At 42.4% G+C, this 21,877-nt stretch overlaps 1 protein-coding gene across 1 annotated transcript in view; it reads left to right on the top strand.

Moving 5' to 3' along the window:
• KLHL26 (kelch like family member 26) overlaps positions 1-21,877 on the top strand; it is a 42,822-nt gene that overhangs the window by 15,239 nt on the left and 5,706 nt on the right. The window lies entirely within an intron of this gene.

Genomic DNA, 21,877 nt, shown 5'->3' with positions numbered 1-21,877 from the left:
AGTAGTTTTCCTTCCTTCCTTCCTTCCTTCCTTCCTTCCTTCCTTCCTTCCTTCCTTCCTTCCCATCCTTTCCTTCCCTTCCTTCCTTCCTTCTTTCCCTTCCCTCCATTCCTCTCCCTCCTGCCCTCCCTTCCTTCCTTTCTTTTTTTCCCCTTTTTTTGAGGCAGTGGGATTAAGTGATTTGCCCAAGGTCACACAGCTAGTAAATATCAAATGTCTGATTCTGGATTTGAACTCAGGTTCTCCTGATTCTAGGGATGGTACTCTATCCACTGTGACATCCTGTGTTCTAAGGGCCTATCTGCTGTCCTGATACTAACTTTATGACATTGAATGATTTCTTATCATCCTCAGTGGGCTGAAGCCCAAAGCTGCCTTGCCCCCAGGGGTCTGAATTTGTTTATCTACTGGAGAAGGGAAGGAATAGAGTTAAGTCAACAGGGATATGGGCAGTAGGCATCAGTGTGTGGGTGCCTTCTCTGCTTCAAGGGAGTCTGACTATGCTCAGACTCTACCAATTCTGGCTTTGCCTTACCAGTACCTGCTTCTTAACAGCAGAAATTTCCAATACACCCACATGTTGTCTTGAGTTGCTATAACACTTGGTTTTCTGTTTTAAATTATCACTGGAGATTTAGGAAAATAACCGTTGTGATGAAAAAGCAGCAGAATAAGGAGCAGAAATCATTCACACCAAATTGGAAAGAGCAGCTGCCCCTGGTCTGGGATTGGGATTCTCAGTGGGCTCAGTGATTCTTTACCCTGGTTAGTCTCAGGCACTTGGTACCACTGGCTGCTTCCTGGCTTTTATATAGTGGTGGCAGAGTAGCTGGCAGGTCATCCTTCATCAATGGACAGGAGAGAGACCAAAGTGTGACCACTCCTGTGCTGTTAAATTCATGGGATGTTAGGACTGGTGGGCCCTTAGAACATAGAATGTCAGAGATGGGAATACCCTTAGAAAAAAGAATTTCAGAGATAGGAGGACCCTTGGAACAAGATGTGTCAGAACTGGGAGGGCCTTTAGAACACAAACTATCAGAACTGGGAGGGCCCTTAGAACACAGACTATCAGAGCAGGGAGGACTCTTAGAACACAAAATGTCAGAGTTGGGAGGGTCCTTAGAACACAAACTGTCAGAGCTGGGAGGGCCCATAGAATACAGGATATCAGAATTAGGAGAGGTCTTAGAACCAAGAATGTCAGAACTGGGAGAATCCTTAGAACAGAAAATGTCAGATCTGGGAGGTCTCTTAGAACGTAGAATGTCAGAATTGGGAGTTTTGCCTCTAGTCCATTGGGTCATTCATTTTCTTTTTTTTCAATCTGGAAGGAAAACTTTTCTTCTCATTCCCATTGGCTCTTTAGGGTTAACAAATGGGTCTTGATCTCCTTGGCAATTATATATATATATATATATATATATATATATATATATATACATATATATATATGTATGTATATATATATATATACACACACACACACACATATATTATATATTTTATTATATATATTTTACCCATCTTGAAACATATATATATATATATGTATATATATACATATACATATATATACATATATATATATATATATATATTACCTATCTTGAAAAATGTAACATAGAAGTTTCCACTTTTCTCCCTTCTCTCTTCTGGTCCTCTCCACTGCTATGCAAGGAACCCAGAATAAGTGTTCTATTCCCATTGTATGGAGGAGAGAACTGAGGCCTCAAGAGGGAGAGAGTCATGTTTGAGGGCCTTCAGCTTGTAGGACTGGGACTTCTTTTTTCCTTCCCCCGCAGGCAGACCCTCTCAGGAGCCCTTTTCTCAGCCCACTTGAAGTTCCAGATCCAGGCAGTTTGGCTTGAGAAGGATGCTCTGCTTTTGCTTTCCTCTGGCCCGAGGGTGGGAGGAGGAGAGGGGGAACAGAGCCCAGGGAACGGTTCAGAAATGGAAGAGTGTTGACATGACCTCAGCCACTCCATCGTTCGTCAGAGCCATGTTTAACCTTCTTGCTCTCAAGTAGCATGCGGCAGTGATAGCGAGGTGCCAAAAATATGGTGATTTTATCATTTTGGGCTTGGAACACAAAACCCAGAGCTGTAAAATATTATGGTAACCATGGTGATGGGGATTTATACGAGGGCGGCTGACTTTGTTTGGAGAGTCTAATTGTAGTGTCGGAATCAGACTTCTAATGTACCTCTTACACACGGCAATGCAAAGCATCGAAAGAGATGACTGCAGATGTACGGGTTGGGTTTTTTCCCCCCAGCTTTCAAGGACTTGAAAGAAAGCAGTTTCTCATCAAGTTCTGGGTTAGGAATAAAGTTCTCAGTTGTCCTTTGGGGATGTGCCCATCTCATCATGAAAGGCAGGATTATGCTCATGCATCCTGAGCTGGGAGATAGGGAAGGGACCCTTGAATACTTTCACCCATGTTCTTTAAACTCAGGAAACCTGGGTTTTCATCTTGTTTCCTTTCTCCCCTTTACTCTGTCCCACCCCCAGCTTGGGTGACATTTGTTAAATCATAGAAGCCTATGTGTCAGGACAAGAAGAGGCCACAAGACCTTAGAATTTTAGAGCCATGAAGCAACCCAGATACCACCTAACCCAATCTTTTTCTTGTATAGATGAGGAATATGGTGTATAGAAAGAGCATGGGGTTGGAATAGAGGCCTGGGTTCAAATTTTGTACTTTACTTTCTGAGTAATCCTGGGCAAGTCATTTTACTTGATTGCAAAATGAGCGGGTTGGATTAGATGGCCTGAGACCCTTTCTAGAGCTCTATACCTATACATAGTATTTCAAGGCAGTGACTGGGTCTGACTTTGAACCTGGCCTTCCTCAATCTAAAGCCTGTTATCTTTACTCTAGAGGATCTCTGGATCTATGGAAAGAGCATCTTGGTGTAAAGGATAGGGTGTTGGTTTTGGAGGTCAGAGATCTGTTTATGATCTAGATGAATTATTTTATCATTTGTTTTTTTTTATCTGAAAATTTGGGACATTTACCCTCCCAGAGTTGTAAGGAAGAGTGCAACATAAATGCGACTTTTTTGGAAGTTGTAAGTTCGGCCCTTCGAGGAGTTGTGATTTGAAGGCTCTTTGTTTGATACTTTCTTTGGCGTCTGGGGCCAAGGAGGGGAGTTGCTGCAGGGCCAGTCCCTGGGAACCTCTCACTGGCAGAAAGAATGGTGAGTTTTAGGGGAAGGCCAGACCTTACCTATTTTTCCAACCAGGGCTGTCCATCCCTCTGCCTCAAAGCCTTTGGGTATTCTCCGTTGATGCCCGCCATGATTCTAATGGGAAGGTCTGAAGCAGGAAGACCCAGTGGTACACAGTCAGTCTTGGGACAGTGCCACCCAGCTGCAGTCTCTTTCCGTCTTCCATGAGAGCCACATGGACAATAAAAACCAGAATTGGCTTTGGAAGCAGAAGAACTCACAGTTTGGAGGGGAAGTAAGGGAATTTGAATGTAGGACAATATTTTAAAGGGGCAACATTGTCAAACTTCCCTCTGGCCCCTTGCATTAGGCCTTCTGTGGGGGTGGGAAAGGATTTTTATAACCCCCTGAGGACCTATTTTCTGTGAATTTTTCTGACATTTTAATGAAAAGATGTGCTAAGGGGATTTTGAGTTTCCCCTGCAGCTTTTCAAAACCAAACATGACCGGAGGCTAGAGATATCCCTGGGGAAAACCAAGGATAGCCACATGGGTTAGGGAATAAGTTGCTGGGGATCCAGGAGGTAGAAAATCAAGACAGAAGGTTAAAATAGCTAAAGAGGTAGGTGTGTATGTTTCTCTCTCTCTCTCTCTCTCTCTCTCTCTCTCTCTCTCTCTGTGTGCGCGTGTTTGTTTAGGACGTGTCTGTAACAGTGTGATACAATGGAAGGAGCTCTAGCCTAGGGGATCAGAAAATCTGGCTTCTGGATATAGCCCTGATATTTTTTTTTTTGTTGTTGTTATTGCTGGTTTTTTTGTCCTTCATTCTGGAAGAAGACCATGACATCAGAGAGGTGATGCAGTAATAGGTAAGTAAACTGGATTTGAATGAGGAGGGGCTGTACTAGGTCACCAGCCTCACTTTCTCCTCTGGAGCCCTGCAAATCCAGTGGTCAGATATGAAACAGAATGACTGAAGATGACTCTGAATGTAAGATGCCTAACACAAAGTAAATGTTTGAGGTCGGATTTGAACTCAGATCTTCCTGACAATTGACCTGGAACTCCATCTGTTGCACCACCTTGTTGCCATTTGCGAAACAGGAACTGTAATCCCTTTTCTACCTCTTCTGAGCATGAAGTGATGTAAAATGCTCTGTATCTAGGCAGTACCATATATATCATTGTGAGATTATTAACAATCAGCTTGTTGTAATGAATAATAGAGTGTGCTCAGAACTGAAATTGTGGGTTATCCAGTGAGGAGTGGAGAAGTGGGCATGAGAAGGATGCATCATATTACCACCGACCATCACACACAGGAAATGGTGTAAAGGCCAGAGAAGCAAGTTTGATGTGGAGATGGATTAGTCCTGCGGGAAGAATGGCAGGTGATTGATCTTCATCTCATGGGGTACAGTGAAACCAGGCTTCCATTTGGGGGCTGACTAAGGCAGAGTAGGATAGAACTTTCCCTTCCTGGTCCCTGGAAGCCGTGCCTCTCCGTGTCACCTACATCTGCCCCAGCCTTGATGTTCACTCACTGGACTTGCCAACCATTAACCTGGCCTCCATCTTGTGAAGATGAACCTTTTTATTTAATATTTATTTATTCTCATTTTGTACAAATAATGTTTTTTTAATACATTAATAAAACATTCTTGTTTAAGAATAAACAGAATACCCCCTCCCCTCAAAAATATAGACTCACTTGAGCAATAAAGTAAAGGGGAGAGAAAAAATTTAAAATTAAAATTAAAAAAAATAATAGTAATAATTGTAGGTATGGCCAGGTGGTGCAGCGGATGGAGCACCAGCCCTGGAACCACGAGCACCCAAGCCCACATCCAGCCCTGTACACCCAACAGTCACCCAGCTGTGTGACATGCAAGCCACCCCAACCCCACTGCCCTGCAAAAACCAAAAAAAGACCCAAAATAAAATAAAATAGTAATAATAGTAGGGGTGGCTGGGTGGCAGACAGAGCATTGGCCCTTGAGCCAGGAGCACCTGAGTCCAAATCTGGCCCCAGACACCCAAAGATCACCCCACTATGTGGCCCCAGGCAGGCCATCCAGCCCCACTTGCCCTGCACCCTCCCCCAAATAATAACAAAAAATGTGCTTGAGTCTTTGTTCCTACACCAACAACTCTGTCATGGGTGGATCTCATTCTTTATGATAAGTCCATCACAAAAGTTATTTCCATATTTTTCCACCATTGCCATTGCTGATTGCAACTCCCTCCTTTCTTATTCCTCCACTACCATGTACCACATTTTCTCTCTCCTTTCATTCTGACTCCGCTGTAGGGTAGCTGAGTGGAGCAGTAGACTGATCCCTGGTCCTGGGGCCAAGAGGCCCTGAGCCCCCATACCACCCCTTAGGCCAAGCATCCACCTGGCCCTGTGGTCCTGGACAAGCCATCCAATCCCAGCCCCTTGCAAGAAGTAAAAAAGAAAATGTTATATCTGACCACTCTCCCCTCATGGTCCATCCTCTCCTCCATCACTCACATCCACCCCTTCCCCCTGTCCCCCTTCTCTCCTTCTTACTCCAGATGTCTATACCCCATTGAGTATATTTGCTGTTTCCTCTCCTAGCCACCTCTGATGAGAGCAAAGATTCCCTCATTCCCCCTTGCCTTCCCCCCTTCCATATCATTGCAGTAACTCATTGTAATAAAGAAAAATCTTATTATATGAAATATCTTGGCCTATTCCCCCTCTCCTTTTTCTTTCTCCCATTACATTTCCCTTTTTTCTATTGACTCCATTTTACACCCTATTTTAGAAGATGAACCTTTTAAACTCCAGTTTTAAAGATTATGAATTTGGTTTTTTTAAACCACATTTTTCCTTCTTAGATTTCATCTTCTTGACTTTGGTCCCATGTGTTAGCTTGTCCAGCACTCTTTCAATCCTGACTTTGTCCTCCAATATGTTAGCTATCTCTTCTAATTCTGGGTCATCTCCAGATTGGAGAAGTGGGACATGTCCATTGGGAGACATACCTTCAAGTTTTAGTTTCTCAGTAGCTATGATGATCTATCTGGGCAAGTCACTTCCCCTTCCTTGGGCCTCAGTTTCCATACCTATGAAATGGAGATGGCAGTACTTGTATTGTCTCCCTCCTAGGACTATGATGAATGTACTTCCTAAGTGATGAAGTGATATAAAAGGAGGAGCTGCTATTACAGCAATGACACAACAATAATAATGGTAAATGAGGTATCTGTGCCAGGGAGACATTTGTTTTCTGTCAGACCCTTGGGTTCAGTCTCCCTCCATGACCTCAAGCGCCACTTAGTAAATATTCGGGGATCAGACAATTGATTTTTCCTGACTCATGGGGAGATGACTTAACCAGGAACATCATAATGAGCAGGGGCAGAACGGGACTGAGTGGGCTGACTGGAGTTGGGAAGACCAAGGCTCCATCCTGTCCTCCTCCCTAGACTCTCACTAGTTTCCTGTGTGACCTTAGACACATCACTCACCCTCCCACTCTAAGCCTCAGGGTGTGGTCATTCTTACCCATCATCATGTCTCCCAAGCATGGGGAGTGAGTGAGGGAGCGAGCGAATGGGCTACTGTGAGTAATGAGCCTTGGCCCTGTCCGAGGGCAGGCGGAAGCTAGAGATAAGCATCCTAGACCAGAACTGAGCCCTGTTAGTCATCGCACCCTAGATGAAGCCAGAAATGTCACGGAATTAGAGAGTCTTAGTGAGAAGTGACCTCAGAGGTCATAGAATTCCAGAGTTAAAAGGGACCACAACAAGTGGGTTCCCTCAAAAGTGTTCTCCTAGCCTCCCCTTGTGTATTTCCTGGGGTAGGAGCTCACTGCCTGCTCATTCAGCCTCTTTCGATGGAGATATTCTTGAATGTCTAAACTAGAAGAGAACCCAAAGGTCATTGAATCTGCCCACCACATTTTTAACATATGAAGAGACTGAGGCTCAGTGAGGGAGTGTCTCCTGTGAGGAACAAGGAGGTCAGCCTCGGAGAGTATGATGAGGAGAGTGAGTTGTGAGGAAACTGAAAATACCCAGTGGGGCTGGGTATTGAATCCTGGAGGTAATAGGGAGCCACTGAAGATCACTTTGAAAACTGAGAGGTGGTGTGGTCCAGAGTGAGGAGAGACTGGAGGTACAAAGACTGGGTAGCAGCTTGGTGTGACAGTGCAAGTTCTAGGATTAGAGGGGTGGCAGAAGAGAGAAGGGCCTTTTTGGAGAGATGTTAGGAAGGTGAAATGGATGAATCTTTTTTTTTTATTAAAGATTTTGTTTGAGTTTTACAATTCCCCCCCCAATCTTACTTCCTTGCCCCCACCCCCCATGGAAAGCAATCTATCAGTCTTCAGTTTGTTTCCATGTTATACATTGATCCAAATTGAGTGTAATGAGAGAAATCACATCCTTAAGGAAGAAACAAAAAGTATAAGAGAAAGCAAGATGAGACAATAAGATACCTGTTTTTTTTCCCCCTAAATTAAAGGGAATAGTCCTTGGTCTTTGTTCAAACTCCACAGTTCTTTCTCTGGATACAGATAGTATTCTCCACCACAGACAGCCCCAGATTGGCCCTGATTGTTGCACTGATGGAATGAGCAAGTCCATCGAGGTTGAACATCACCCCCATGTTGCTGTTAGGGTGTAAAGTGTTTTTCTGGTTCTGCTCATCTCACTCAGCATCAGTTCTTGCAAATCTTTCCAGGCTTCCCTGAATTCCCATCCCTCCTAGTTTCTAATAGAACGATAGTGTTCCATGACATACATAGACCACAGTTTGCTAAGCCATTCCCCAATTGAAGGATGAAATGGATGAATGTTGGGACAACTTGGATATGGGGGGTGAGAGATAGTGAGGAGTCCAGGACTACTCCTAGGTTGGGAGCTAAAGGTTATTAGAAGAATGAGTGATGGTAATAGGGAGGTTTGGAAATAGGCAGGGTTTGGGATGAACTAGAATAAGTTTAGTATTGGGCACATTGAGTTTAAGATGTCTACAGGATATCATATGTATAATCGAGATCACATTTTTTGCCTTCATGATGAGTGGGGGAGGGCTAGAAGGGAGGAAGAAAAGTTAAAATTCAAAATTGTAAAAAAAAAAAAATCTGCTAGAAAGAAATGTTAAAAAAGTAAAGCTGTTTAGGGAACATCCAGTTCTAGATGTACAGGGGACAGTTGGAGGTGTAAGTCTGGAATTCAGAAGGAAAATTAGGTCTGGATGAATAGATCTGAATTTCAACTGCATAGAGATAAAAATTGAATCTGTGGGAGCAGATGAAATGAACTGTGAACTAGTGTTGAGGGAGAAGAGGAGAGATCCCAGGAGAGAGCTTTGGGGGACACCTAGGACGAATGATTAGTGGGTCCTACATCTGTAGGAATTTTAGGATCTGTCCTCTGACTCTAGCTTTGCCCCTCATGTTCCTTGTAACTCGCTGTCTCTGAGCTTCTTGATCACCTCTCCTGATCCTCTCTCTGTGCTAATCTCCCTGGATAGAATATGCACCCCAAGATTTCCAGGCCCTTTTCCTATCAGACCCTGGACAATTGACATTTTTAATCCATTTAGATTTTCCTGCATGCTTTATTAGACTGATCTATTTTGAGAAATCATGGATCTAATTGAAGTGGTAGTGTTCTGGTGCATGAGGCAATCAACATTGTAATCATCTGAAAATGGGCCCATCTGGCCTATCTGTCCATTTTTAGGGAATTCTTTCAGGGTGGTGTAATGGAAAATGTATGAGGTTTGGCATCAGAGGACCTGAGGACCTGGGATTCAATCCCATATCTTCTGATTAGTCCTTGTTTAACTTGGGGTGATTCACTGAACCTCTCTGTGCCTCCCTTAGTGATAAAATGAAGAGTTTGCATGGGGGATATCTGAGACCTCTGGAAACCTAGTCCGGGCCTTTTTATTACTTACCCATCATTTAAGTCTAATTCAGGAAGTCTTTTTGGAAACTCCCTATTGATAATTCCTCTGTTCATCACCACTCACCCCATTGTATATCTCTGTAATGATCTGATTGTGAAATGGCTATTAGAGTTGCCTGTGTTGTCTGTGGCCCTGCCTAGACTCCACGAGGCTAGAGGACAGGGTCCTACTTGAGCTCAGGCCTCTGGGTTCACTAGTCACTCAGTAATAGGCATGCAGCACTGCTCCCCTGAATTCTCTTCCCATCTTCCTGCCTTTCCTAAGTGCCACCTCCTCCATGAAACTTTCTTGAATTAATAAAGGCCTGCAACAGTGAGTCTTCTCCTTGAATCTTCTCTTTAACTCACAGTTAGCTAGCTTTTTAATGTATTATACATGAAAGCAGTAGGGAACTGCTAACTGAGGGGTACAGATAAGTCATTAGAATGCAGACCTGTGAGGGGCAGGTACCATTTCTTCTCCTTTATGTAATGCCCTCAGCACCTATAATTAGGATCAGTCTTGATCAGTCTTGAAGTTACAAAGCTGACCCCAGGGGTCGTTTTCTGAGCTCCATTCCAACTCTGCCATTCCATGTTCTAAGAGTCCTCCTATTTCTGTTCTTCAGTGTCCTGAGGTCCATTCCAGAGCTTTCATTCCATGTTTTGAGCCCTTCCATTTCTGTTCTTGTTCTGAATGAGGCCCATTCCTCACATTCTATGTTTTGAGTCCTTTCATTTCTGTTCTGTGTTCTGAGCTCCCTTCCAGCCTTGATATTAAAGAGTAAGTAACCATTTCCCTGTAGCACATTAAGTTTTACAAAGTACTCTTTTTCTAATGGTCTCAGGAGGCAAGTAGTGTAGTTAGAGTCATAGGAATTAGAGCTAGAAGGGCTCTTATTAGGGAGAATTTATTTCCACTCCCTTATTTTACAAATGAGGAAACTGAGGCCCAAAGAGACTGAGTAGCTGTAGAGAAAAACACTGAATGAGATTGTGGATGGCTTTTAAAATGCCAGACCAAATGCCAGTTGGGAGCCGCTGAAGATTTTTGAGCTGGAAAAGAATGTGGTTAGGTCTGTGCATTGGAGAACATCTTGGAGGAGTAGAGATACTGGATCCAGGAGGCCAATTAGATGGCTGTTGTAACCACTTGAGTACTAAGGTAGTGATCCCAAGGACAGAGGGATGACATGTTATGTTGAGAAAAATAAGATTTGCCATCTGGTTATAGGAGATGAGGATAAAAGATTCAAGGATAACTCGGAAGTTGCAAAAGGGGGTTAGACGTTAGAACCTTTGGCAACTCCTTCAGGGCAGTGACATTTGCTGTTTATGTGAATAGTGCTTGACATATAGTAAGCCCTTAAATGCTTAAAGGTGGGAGGAGTGGGCCATCTAGTCTGAAGACATGAGTTCCATTTCCATTGTAGGACTAGTGTTCAGGAGAGTGATTAGGGAGCTGGGTGTAGAGCTGATACTTGACTATATGGGAACCCATGAGGAGAGAGAGAGAGAGAGAGAGAGAGAGAGAGAGAGAGAGAGAGATGAGGAGGAGGAGGGGTGGAGGAGGAGGAGGGAAATAATGAAAACGACCCAGAATGAAACCTTGGGTGATAGTTGCCCTTAGAAATCCAGAGGATACAAACCTGAGAAGCAGTGAGGTAGGAGAAGACCCAGGAGAGGGCAGTGTCACAGAAGCCAAGTGAGAAGAGCCTTTGGAAGGAGGGGATGGTCAGCAGTCTTAAAAGTTACAGAGAAATGAGTAAGGATGAGGATGAAGAAAAACTTGAGGTTTAGTAGTTGAGAAATCATTACTGGGTCACCATGGAAAGGGTGATTTCAGTTGCATGCTGCCAGCCATAAGGATTCTTTGTTGTTGGTTTTTTTATACTTATTTTAGGCATTGGGGTTAAATGACTTGCCTAGGGTCACACAGCTAGCAATTATTAAGTGTTTGAGGTTTGATTTGAACTCAAGCCCTTCTGACTCCAGGGCCAGTGCTCTATCCACTGCGCCACCTAGCTGCCCCCAAACACAGGGGTTTTTAATCTAGGGTCTATGAATTTAGTTTTTAAAATATTTTGATTATTGATTTCCTTTGCAATTCTGTGTATTTTATTTTCACCAGTTAAGAAACATTATTTTGACAAGGGACTATAGATTTCACTAGACTGCTAAAGAGAAAAAGGATGAGACTGTCTGACCTAAAAGGGACATCAAAGTCACATGAATGAATGAATGACCAAAAAGCATTTATTAAACCATTATTATGGGATGGAGAGGAGGATACTCCCTCCCTTCCTCCCAAAAAACAGGACTTGAGAAGAGAACATTTGGAACAGCTGTTGTGGAGGAGTCCCTCAAAGAAAATTGGAATAATAGTGGTGGGGCAATAAGGCTTTAGATATCATCTAGTTGTAGGGGCTCCATTTGGCATGATTTTGTAACTTTCTCAGAACTCAGTATTTTCATAAGAATGGAAAAGGTGGATGATGGGGGTAACCCAACCCAAGGTGTGAGTGATGAATGCAAAGGACATGAAAGTGTGGAATTGGATGGTAGAGAATGATTAATCATTGGATTAGAATTATGAAGGGAGAAGAGTGGGAACAGACAGGAGCATACCAGGATTCAGGATAGTGGAGGCAGCACAATGAGGGGTGATAGTGGCAAAGTGAAGATGGAAATCATGGAGCTGAGGATGACCACAAATTGAGAGGTCAAGGAGATGGGGGCAGGGAAGCATCAGCATTGTCTCTTCAGGGCCTTGAGTATGAGAGCAAAGCTATGATTCTTGAAGCTAGTCAGTGGCTACAATGAGGAGTAAAATAACCCTGTGAAATAGGCAGTAAAGTAATATGTCTATAGGTAGGGAGAGTAAGGAAGTGTCATCCCTAACAATTCTAGCAAATTAGACAAACACCGGGGTGGCTAGGTGGCACAGTGGATAGAGCACTGGCCTTGAAGTCAGGAGTACCTGAGTTCAAATTCGGCCTTAGACACTTAATAATTACCTAGCTGTGTGGCCTTAGGCAAGCCAGTTAACCCCATTTCCTTGCAAAAAAAATAATAAAAAATTTTTTAAAAATTAGACAAACACCATCAAATGAACTCAGGAACAACAGCCTAAAAGGTACTGTCAAATGAACTTTTTTTTTAGGTTTTTGCAAGACAAATGGGGTTAAGTGGCTTGCCCAAGGCCACATAGCTAGGTAATTATTAAGTGTCTGAGACCAGATTTGAACCCAGGTACTCCTGACTCCAGGGCTGGTGCTTTATCCACTGTCCCACCTAGCTGCCCCATGAACTTCTTTTTTTAAAAAATGTATTTTATTTCATTTTTCCCCAATAACATGTATAGACAATTTTAAGATTCTTTTTTCTCCAAATTCAGATCAAATAATTCCTTAAGACAAATTCATTTTAGTAAGGGAAAGAACTAAAGGGAAATAAGGCCTCGAGGTAGGCAGGGGGTGTTGGAGACAGAAATTCTGGGCCTTTGAGTTTGCTTCTGGGGAGACCCCTAGGAAGGATAGCACAAGGACTAGTCCCCTGACACATCCTGGTTCTGTCAAACTTCTGACTTTCAAGTCAGAGGGGCCGTCATCCCTGCTGGGTGCCAGACACTGGACTGTCTTGTGATTGCAGGAGAAGTTGGAGGGCAGAGGAGGAAAGGGCAGGGAGAGACTTAAGTGTTCAGGGAGGGAGGGCAGTGCCCATTCCCCTTGGCACCCTTTCATAGATTCACTTGGGATAAGGGAAGCAGAAGGAAGTGGGAGTTTGCCAGCCATAGGAAGGGGGATGTTTTAATTAGGACTGTTCAACCTTAAGTGTCCTTTGATGATGAAGGTAGAAATCAACCTCTGCTCCCTGGGCACCATTTTTTTAGGGCTTACAGTTGTAGTACCAGCAGGTTGCCAATGTTACTTTTTCCTCAAATAAAAATCCCTTGGAGCTGGTGTCTTCAGTTATTTACCCTTCCCCATCTAGAGGGATGGCATGATGGAAAGAATAGAGTGTTAGATTCCAAGATAAGAGACTTGGATTCAAATCCTGTTCCAAATCTTCACAGCATAACCAGGGGCTAGTCATTTAACTTTTCTCCAAGCCTCAATTTCCCCTCTGTAAATGAGGCTGATAATACTTGCAGTAGTGTATCCCAGTATGGTTGTGGGATTTAAATGAGCTCTATAAAATGCCCTGCAAACTTTTAAGTGCTAAACATGGGTACCTGCAATGGTGTCTGCAGGTACTTATTACTATTGATTTACTTATCCTTACAATTCCCTGCCTCCCCTTACCCCCATCCATCAGCCATACTAATGAGATCTTTTTTTTATTCTTCAAGTTGGGATGGACTTGTAGATATTTAACAACCAGTTTGGGGATGGGGCGGGGAGAATATGCTAAAGAGATTATCTTTTTTTTTTTTGAAAAGCCCATCCTCTATTTTTTTTTTGTATTTTTTAGGTTTTTTTTTTTTTTTGCAAGGCAAACGGGGTTAAGTGGCTTACCCAAGGCCACACAGCTAGGTAATTATTAAGTGTCTGAGACTGGATTTGAACTCAGGTACTCCTGACTCCAGGGCCGGTGCTTTATTCACTGCGCCACCTATCTGTCCCCTATTTTTTCTTTTAAAGATTTTATTTATTTTGAGTTTTACAATTTTCCCTAATCTTACTTCCCTCCCCCCCCACTCCCCACAGAAGGCAATCTGCCAGTCTTTACATTGTTTCCATGGTATACATTGATCCAAATTGAATGTGATGAGAGAGAAATCCTGTCCTTAAGGAAGAAACATGAAGTAAAAGAGATAGCAAGGTCAGACAATAAGATATCAGATTTTTTTTTCTAAATTAAAGTTGGTAGTCCTTGGTCTTTGTTCAAACTCCATTGTTCTTTCTCTGGATACAGATGGTATTCTCTATTGAAGACAGCCCAAAACTGTCCCTGAGTGTTGCCCTGATGGAATGAGCGAGTCCTTCAAGGTTGATCATCACCCCCATGTTGCTGTTAGGGTGTACAATGTTTTTCTGGTTCTACTCATCTCACTCAGCATCAGTTCATGCAGATCCCTCCAGGCTTCCCTGAATTCCCATCCCTCCTGGTTTCTAATAGAACAGTAGTGTTCCATGACAGACATATACCACAGTTTGTTAAGCCATTCCCCAATTGAAGGACATTTACTTGATTTCCAATCCTTTGCCACCACAAACAGGGCTGCTATGAATATTTTTGTACAAGTGTTGTTTTTACCCTTTTTCATCTTCTCTTCAGGGTAGACTCAGTAGTGGTATTGTTAGATCAAAGGGTATGCACATTTTTGTTGCCCTTTGGGTGTAATTCTAAATTGATCTCCAGAAAGGCTGGATGAGTTCACAGCTCCACCAACAATGTAATAGTGTCCCAGATTTCCCAGATTCCTTCTAACAATGATCATTATCCTTTCTGGTCATATTGGCCAGTCTGAGAGGTGTGAGGTGATACCTCAGAGAAACTTTAATTTACATTTCTCTAATAAGTAATGATTTAGAGCAATTTTTCATATGACTATGGATTGCTTTGATCTCCTCATCTGTAAATTGCCTTTGCATATCCTTTGACCATTTGTCAATTGGGGAATGGCTTTTTTTAAAAAATTTGACTCAGTTCTCTATATTTTAGAAATGAGTCCTTTGTCAGAAACATTAATTGTAAAGATTGTTTCCCAGTTTACTACATTTCTTTTGATCTTGGTTACAGTGGTTTTGTCGTGCAAAAGCTTTTTAATTTAATGTAATCGAAATGATCTAGTTTGTTTTTAGTGATGTTCTTCACCTCTTCCTTCGTCATAAACGGCTCCCCTTTCCACAGATCTGACAGGTAGACTAGAAAGACATATCTTGAATTTGAATATTGTTGATGTTTTCTCTGACTTTTAATCTAGACACTTAAGAAAACAGTAAACCAAACCCCTAGCTTTACTTTGCCAATTTGTGGGTGCTGAACATTGAACTTACAAGTCTCTGGGGAGGCTTGTGAGATGTAACTTCAGGCTAGGGCTGCCTTCAAATCCTACCTTGAATGCCACTTCTAAAAGCCTTCCTTGGCCCCTGCAGCAATAACTAGAGGTGATCTTGGCCTCCCTCCTCCTCAGCACCTGACCCTCTGTGGACAGTTCTCATTTCAGCCTTGTCTTTAAAACCCTAAGTGCTACTCGAGCCTGGCCTGGCCTTTGGGAAGAATTGGACAAGTGCAGTGCCCCAGCTTAGTGTGTGTCCTGGGCCCTTGGTATGGCCAAGTCCTCTGTACATAGGACGTACTTCTCTTGGGAGAGTTAGCTCTAATTCTTTGAAGTTTGCAGAATCCTTACCTCCGTAATCTTCTTTCCATGGCCCACCAAGTCCTTAGGTTAGGTGCTAATATTAACACCATTTTACAAAAAAAGAAACCAGTTCCAACTGGTCCTAAACAATGTGACCCAAGGTCATACAGCTCTGAAATCTCTGAGGTTGGATTTGAAATCTTTCCACTAGGGTTGAAGTCAGATGATGGAGGACAGACTGGGTTATTTAGGGGAGCTGGGCTATCTGGGGAATATTGCTAACCATTGAGATGACCCAGTGGGTAGAGCCACTGAGCCTGGAGTCAAGAGGACTTGAGTTCAAATCGAGTCTCAGACACTTAGTAGTTGTGTGACTCTAGGCAAGTCCCTTAACCACTACTTGCCTCAATTTCCTCATATGTAAAGTATGCAGAATAATAACAGCTACCACCCACCCCTTCTCCCATAATTGTTGTGGGAATCAAATGAGATAATAATTGTAAAACCCTTATGTGTTTGGCACATAGTAAGTTAACTATTAATTATTGTTATTAACTTTTGAGGTCTGTTTCACAATGGACATTGGACTAGATCAGATGGCAGAGTTCCTTCTTCTCTCTCCTATAGGGCTGTTGATCCCTTTTGAAGTTAGTGTCTGGCGCTTTGACCTAGTTTCCTAGAATCACCAGACCCCGGAATTATGGAAAGAGACCTCAGAGGCATCTCATTCTGGCCTGGCTTAACTGGCAACCAGCCTGGCAGTCCTCCAGTGTAGCTCTCCAGTAGTGGCCCAGTGACTCAGGGACAGTTCAGATGATTAGTTAAGTTTGTCCTTGCTGACCTTTGACCTCTCTGCCTCTTTCCACCTATTGTTCTGGTTCAACCTTGTGGGGCATGACTCTGAAGCTAGCATGGCTTTACTCCTGCTTTATTGTCATTTATTTTACACTTCTGTCTCTAAAGAGACCTCCTCTGATTCCTCAATCTGGGGTGGTGCTGTCCTGGGTTTTTGAAGACTTTCTAATAGAGCGCTGACTCTAGCAGGTCCTACCTTTTAAAATGGAATGACTTTGAGGACCAACCCTGTGATGACCGACCAAATGTTTGCCATTGGAAGACTTGCCTAGTTAAATTCAAGAGGCTTACCTCTTGCTTGGATTCAGGGCAATGGATTTTGTGGTTGTAGCACGTCTCAAAGACCAGACTTTAAGATATGAAGGGGGGTGCGACTAGGTGGTGCAGTGGATAAAGCACCGGCCCTGGAGTCAGGAGTACCTGAGTTCAAATCCAGCCTCAGACACTTAATAATTACCTACCTGTGTGGCCTTGGGCAAGCCACTTAACCCCATTTCCTTGCAAAAAAAAAAAAGTATTGTTCTCCTTCCTTGAACCTCTTAGCCTACTGAACTGTCCTTTCTGCCTGTACTTATAACAGAATCAAAGAATCACATGGGCTGGGAGTTGGATGGGGGTCTCAAAGCCCCAGTCCAACCCAGGCACTCATCCCTCTCCCCAGCACCCTCAATAACACCTCAATGAGTTGTCATCAGTCTTAAATGGAAGGACTCTGTAGAGGACAAATATCTTCTCTTAATCATTTCATCCCATTTTGCATAGCTTTTCATTATTAAACCGGAAGCTTCTCACAACCCCAATACGAACCTGCTTTGTCACAACTTCCACCCTTTGCTCCTAGTTGTTTTTGAGGTTTGAGGAAACAGATTTTTTCCTTGCTTTCCCTTTAATCCTTGAAAAAACCGTCATGCAATTCTAAAAGATTTGTGATGGAAAATGCCATCCACATCCTGAGGAAAACACTGCAGTTTGAATGTAGACCAAAGCTTACTATTTTCACTTTTTAAAATGTTTTGTTTTTTCTTTCTCATGGTTTTCCTTCTTTTTAGTTCTGATTCTTCTTTTATTCCCTGACTAATAGGGAAATATGTTAAACATGACTGTATGAGTATAACCTATGTCAGATTACCTGCTGTTGTGGGGCAGGAGGGAGAAAGAAAAATGTGGAACTCAATGAATGTTGAAAACTCTCTTTGCATGTAATTGGGAAAAAAATAGAATGACATTTAAGGAAAAAAACAAAAAGCTAGGGGCACCTAGGTGGCACAGTAGATAGAGCACCAGCTGGAGTTAAGAGGACCTGAGTTTAAATTTGGTATCAGACACTTAATAGTTGCCTAGCTGTGTGACATTAGGCAAGTCACTTAACCCCATTGCCTTAAATAAATAAAATTTTAAAAAAGCAAAAAGCTATCATGTCCCCTGCCCCTAGAATAAAGTCTTTTCTTACCCAGATGGATTGTCTCTTGTTCTGATGACCAGTCCTTCCATGGCATTAGCTTGAAGCCTTTCCCTATCCTGGTTACCCTTCATTAGGATATTTTTTCCTAAAATGTGGGCAATGTCTTGGAGATGAGAAGATGGGGTCCAGAGTTAGAGGACCTGAATTCCAGTTTCTACTTTGTCACCTTGGCCAGGTGATTTCACCTTTCTTATTGCCTTAGAATGAAGACTTGAGATTACATGGCCTTTTATGGTCTTACCACTTCCAGACCTGTTACCCTGAGTATTCTGTGCTTTCCTTCAAGTTTGGATCCATGCCTTTCTTAATGCTACCAAAACCTCATTAACTTGGCACTACTCATGATCAACCTGCAATTCTTTTAAACACCAGCTCTCTTTCAGACCAACTATTGGTTCAGCCATTCTTTTACCATCTTGTATTTCTGACATTGATTTTTTGAATCCAAGTATAGAGCTTTATATTTACCCGTATTGTCATCTGATTTTTTTTTCAGTTTTTTTAGTTTTTAGTTTTTTTTTTGCAAGGCAAACGGGATTAAGTGGCTTTCCCAAGGCCACACAGCTAGGTCATTATTAAGTGTCTGAGACCAGATTTGAACCCAGGTACTCCTGACTCCAGGGCCAGTGCTTTATCCACTAAGCCACCTAGCCGCCCCAATTGTCATCTGATTTAATGCATTTCAGTGTTATAGCCTGAGCTTAGTTTGATCCTGACTTATCTAATGTGACAGCTATCCCTCCCAACTTTTTGTTACCTGCAAATTTTATAAGTAAGTCTTTAAAAAAAAAACAACAGGGGGAGACTAGGTGGAGCAGTAGATAGAGCACTAGCACTGGAGTCAGGAGTACCTGAGTTCAAATCTGTACTCAGACACTTAATAATGACCTAGCTGTGTGGCCTTGGACAAGCCACTTAACCCCATTGACTTGCAAAAACAAACAAACAAACAAACAAAATAAAACAAATAAAAAGAACAACAAAAAATGTTAACTAGCAGAATAGGGCTGTGGACAGATTGCTGGGGACTTCCAGAGAATACCTTCTAAATGACATTGAATCATTATGGACTTTACTTTGGATTTGGCTGGTCATTCAACCAACCCTAAGATTGTCAAACTGTACTTTCCTCTAGACCACAACTCTTCATCTTTCTCATTTTATGGTTATTTGTATATGTAATTCCTAACTCCTGTCTTCCTCTCTTGCCTCACTCCCTCTCCAGATAGCATGAAAAACTATCAAATATTTTGTGGAAATCTAGGTAAACTGTCATTACAGGATTCTTTTGATTTCCCTGCCTGTTAGCCCTGTCCAAAAAGGGAGTGGCTTAGTCTTGTAAGAACTGTTTCTGAGGAAGCCATACTGGCTCCTTAGAATTGGTACTTCCTTTCCTAGCTGTCCACAACCCTTCCATTTAATAACATGCCCTAGAAAGTTGCCAGGAATTGTTGTAAGTCATACTTTTAATTTTTGACCTAAAGGGAGTTTGGGGACTCTGGCATTTTTCCAGTTTAGAAGACTGAGGAATTTTTCTTTCTCCAGATCATCTGTACTTCTTATGTTCTCCAAGGTGTTTCAAAGAGTCTTGGACAAAGACTCAGGAATTCTGCCTGCTAGGTCTTTAAGTAGGGGAGGAGGCAGTTTGTTTGGGCCTGGTGACTTTATCACTTAAACTACACATTTTAAAACTTGCTTTATAGTTATTCGTATATGTAATTCACAACTCCCATCTCCCCTGCCCCCCCCCCCCCCCCAGATTGTAAAATCCTTGAGGGAAGGGACAGTGTTGTTTTTCTTCTTTTTTATCTAGGACAGCCAGTAGAGTTCTGTGTACAGAGTGGGGTCTTCTTTGAATGCTCCCTCTACTCCATGACAAATTCAGTTTGATTTAACAAACATTAAGTGCTCATTTGTGTCCTAAGCACTGTGCTAAACCTCAGAAGATAAAAAATTCAGAAAGAAGATGGTTCCTATCTTCAGGGAACTTACTGCGTCCCAAAGAGACAAAGGTACAAGGATATAGAGAAGTAAATAAAAGGAATTTGGGGTGGGAGACCTGGGAAGTCTTCACGGAGGGGTTGGTGACATCTGAGCTAAACCTTAAAAGGAGGTGAAGGTTTCTTAGAATCAAAGAGGGAGGTCTAGTAAAGAGTACATTTTTGGTCCCTTGGGAAAGGCTTGTGTGAATGTTTGAGGTGGGAAATGACAAGATGATTTTCAAAGCTGTCCACAAAGGAATGGGCAGAAAGTTGGGAGGTAATCCGGATGATTCAGGGCAGCTTCGAAAATGACATGTTGAATTTGTTGTGTCTGGAGAGAGAAGTATGATCCATGTATGCTGATGTTCCCTCTTCTGTTCTTTGTAGATAGATGTGTTTATCTCTTGGTATTTGCTAAGGTAAGACATTTTAAATGCTAAAGAAAGAAAGGAAGAAAAATGTTGAGTTCCTGAAGAAACTGGGAGACCAATTTTGACCCTAGTGTTTATGAGGAGCAGTAATATAAAATAAGACTGGAAATGAATATCAGAGCCAGACTGCTAAGAACTTGAAGTAATGGGAGGTGAAGTTTGTAATTTATGCTTCAGGCAATAGGGAGCCTCTAAAGATGCTTGAGCAAGGGAGTAACAGGCCTTTAGCCTAAGGCAGAATATCTGGCCATTATGTATTGGATGGATCCTAGAAGGGAAAAATCAGAAGTATGAAGTCCTACTTTTTTTTTTTGAAATTTTGCATTAAAAAAAATTTGTGGAGAGAAGGGGTTACATTTTTTAAGAACACATTTTTCTAGCAGCTACTTCCTGCTTGATTTCTGGGGGGGGGGGCGGTCCTCTAGGTCTTTTCTAGAAGTTGGGATTGATTTATTTTTTTAAAAAAAGGAAACAAAAGGTTTCTTCTCCTGGTTGTCAAAATTCAAAATTCAGTTCTATGTTAAATGAGGTGGCCACCATAAGACTCTCTCTGATGATGGTTATTTTCCCTAGCCTATATTTGATCGTCTTCAGGCTTGGTTCTGCCATGAATTTGCTGCATGACTTGGGCCAAGGGCCCTCTCTCTTTTCTTTTCCTCATTCCTAAATCTCTAAGTGATCCAGTACCTTTCAGAGGCAAGTGCAGTCTTCCCACTTCCTGTGGGGCTGTGATTATTATTATTAGAAAGCCTCTGATCCTCTTCTCCTGGAGGGGCCTGGTTTAGCTGTTGACAGGCTCCCTTTCTAAAGCTTGTGCTGGATATGACAATCATGTCAATTTAATTCTCCTGAAAAGACACTGGGATAATTTGCATCTTTTGGTCAAGTGCAGTTAAAGATGGAAATTACTACATGAAGTGCTCAGCCTTAATGGAAATAGCGCCACATCAGGGAAATTAATTTGGGAATTATTGGCCAAAGTGCAAAGAGCAGCTTAATGGAGAGGATTCATTTATATAGACAGCTACTACTGTGGGAGTGGGCAAGCATGTTAATCTAGACAGGCCAGCGGGAAGGACTCCCCATGGATGTTTGCTTGTGTGAGTTTCTCCTAGAAGAATCCTAAGATTTCATATCCGGAAGGAGTTTTAGAAGTTACAACAGATTGTTAGAGGTAAGCAGAAAACCTAGAACATATAATGTTAGAGCTGGGAGGGGCCTTAGAACACAGACTTTCAGAGCCTGGGAGGGCCCTAAGGCCATAAAATGTTAGAGCTAGGAGGGCTCTTAAGAGCCAAGAATATCAGAATTGGGAGAACACTTAGAACTTTGTAGTTCAGAGCCCTTAGAACATGTAATGTCAGAGCTGAGAGGGCCCTTAGAGCACAGAATATCAGACCCTGGAGGGCCCTTAGTCCATATAATGCTAGAGTTAGGAGGGTCATTAGAATGCAAATGTCAGAGCTTGGGTAAGATCTTTGAACATAATATCAGAGAATCTTACATTTGGGTAAGAAATTATTTAGTCCATTGTGTTCATTTTTTTTGTATGTGTGTGTGTGTGAGAGGCAAAGGGGTTAAGTGACTTGCCCAAGGTCACCCAGCTATTGAGTATCAAGTGTCTGAGGCTGGATTTGAACTCAGGTCCTCCTGCCTCCAGGACCAGTGCTCTATGGACTGCACCACCTACCTGCCCATTATGTTCACTTTATAGATGAAGAAATTCAGGCCTATATAGG

The sequence above is a fragment of the Macrotis lagotis genome, chromosome X (assembly GCF_037893015.1).
Source record: "Macrotis lagotis isolate mMagLag1 chromosome X, bilby.v1.9.chrom.fasta, whole genome shotgun sequence".
In the NCBI taxonomy this organism is placed as follows: domain Eukaryota; kingdom Metazoa; phylum Chordata; class Mammalia; order Peramelemorphia; family Peramelidae; genus Macrotis; species Macrotis lagotis.
Note: the sequence above shows the minus strand (reverse complement) of the source record. Positions and strands in the feature narration are given on the sequence as shown.